This window comes from Megascapheus bottae, chromosome X (genome assembly GCF_031878675.1).
Source record: "Megascapheus bottae isolate mThoBot1 chromosome X, mThoBot2.hap1, whole genome shotgun sequence".
Taxonomy (NCBI): domain Eukaryota; kingdom Metazoa; phylum Chordata; class Mammalia; order Rodentia; family Geomyidae; genus Megascapheus; species Megascapheus bottae.
The window spans coordinates 105,175,762-105,177,845 of NC_143547.1; positions in this window are offsets into that span (position 1 = coordinate 105,175,762).

Sequence of the window (2,084 nt, forward strand, 5' to 3'; positions counted from 1 at the left end):
AAATAGAATGTTGAAGGAAGAATGTACATCAAAACATTTTGCCAACATAAGGAATAAAACGTTTCATTGTGTTCTTCCTCAGCAAAGAAGTTGAGGTAAAGAACTTTTTAGAGAGAGAGAAAGAGTGGAGAGGGGGCAGGAGAGTTGGAATGCAGGGGGGTGATCATGCAAATTGCTATACACTGTTCATTCTTCTATGTTCCATCCATGTCACATTGATTGCCATGCCCGTGGGTAGGAATGTTTCCCTTCTGCATTGATAACTTTGGCCATGAACCTAAGCGCAGTCAGCTCATGGGTCTCACTCACCTTGAGTCTCTAGTCTAGCAAGGGAAGAGACTCCATTGGTGTGAAATACCATTGTGAGCAGAGCCTGCAAAGGTAGCAGTAGATGCAGAGAGTTTTACTCTCTGCGCTCTCAGTGTCTCAGTATGTAGTTGTGACTCTCCTCAAACCTGAGATCCTCTTATTTCAGACTCTTGACTGTTGGGATTACTGGTGTGTGTTGCCACTCCTCCTCCTCCTCCTCCTCCTCCTCCTCCTCCTCCTCCCCTCCTCCTCCTCCTCTTCCTCCTTCTCCCTTCCTCCTCCTCCTCCATTTTCTCCTCTACCACTTGAACTATACCCTAAACCCTATTTTTACAGTGTTTTGTTGTTTAGATAAGTCTAGCTACTGACTTTGTCCAGGCTGGTTTCAAACTTGATCCTTCTGGATCTTCCTACCACCCTAGTAGCTGGGATTATCAATATGTACCATCATGCCCAGCTTTCTTTCTCCTTTCCATGAAATAACACAGAATAGAGAACACCAAGGCTAGAGAGGTGGCTCAAGTGGTAAAGTGCTTACCTACGGAGCCCTAAGTCCTAAGTTCAAATCCCCAATACCCAAAAAAAGGAAGGAAAGAAGGAAGAGGATGAAGGTAAATAGAAGCAGGCATGCTGGGACACACGTACAATCCTAACAGAGATGGCAGCAAGAGGATCACAGATTCAAGTTCAGCATGGGCTAAATAGCATGACCCTGACGCAACAAAACAAAAGAAAAAGAGAATAGAAAAGATGAGAGCACATTACAGGCAGTAAGGGGAAATTTTCCAACTGTGAGAAGTTTCTTTCAGATTGTGTATGTGTGTGTGTGTGTGTGTGTGTGTGTGTGTGTGTGTGTCTGTCTGTCTGTCTATGCTTGTGTGTGTTGTGTGTACTGGATCAGAATGTAGCACTGACATTATATTGGTGATTACATGAAAAATGTTAAAATGGTGGTGTTTTGTGTGGCCTCCCCTGCCACGTGATATTTGTACTCAATCTGAAGCTATCAGGAAATGGGCATGTAGAAGAGGAAGAGTCTGACAGTGCTAGGGTGTGGCTATATCCACCAGATTCATCGGTGTCTGCCTTTTTGGACGCACCCCACTGCCCAATCTCAGGTTTGTGACTGAACCTAATTGCACTGAGAATCCAGTACATTCCTGCTCACGGCTCCCACGCTAGCTAGGCCTTTCAGTTCGCTGGAGCTAAATCTGTGCATCCAGATTAACTCACTGAAGCTCTGTCTGTGATAGGCAGTTATTGAACACCTGCCTGCAAGGGCCCCCAAGCCTCTCACTGCAGGGGACAGGATCTGCCTTGTGTAGCCGGGTCAGGCTTGGACAACGACTCAGGCTATGGTGACTGTGGGTGTGTCTCTGGAATCAGTGGCTTTGGATCTGGGCCTTTTCTGCTGGGGAATGTTTGGCTCCCCTAAACTCAGCCATAGTCGTTGAGATTGGGCCTAGACATGGGCTCAGTGGAACCCGTGCTGGAGGTAATCACCCCTCCCTCAGGGCCTGGCGGCCCTTGCTGAGCGGTGAGCTCATCCTGGGGGAGGCGTCGCCAGGCAGCCCTGGGCACTGGAGCCCGTGGCGCGCCCCCGCACCCCACCCCCCCCCCCCCGCCCCCGGCTCCTGGGCGATTTTACCAATTAAGGCTTTCTCGCCGGGCCGGGCCGGGCCGGGCGCGGGGTGGGCGTGGGCGGGGATGCGGCCAACAAGAAGGCGGGCGGCAGCGGCCCATTCGCGTGGAGGCGCGCGGCGTAGCAGCGGTCA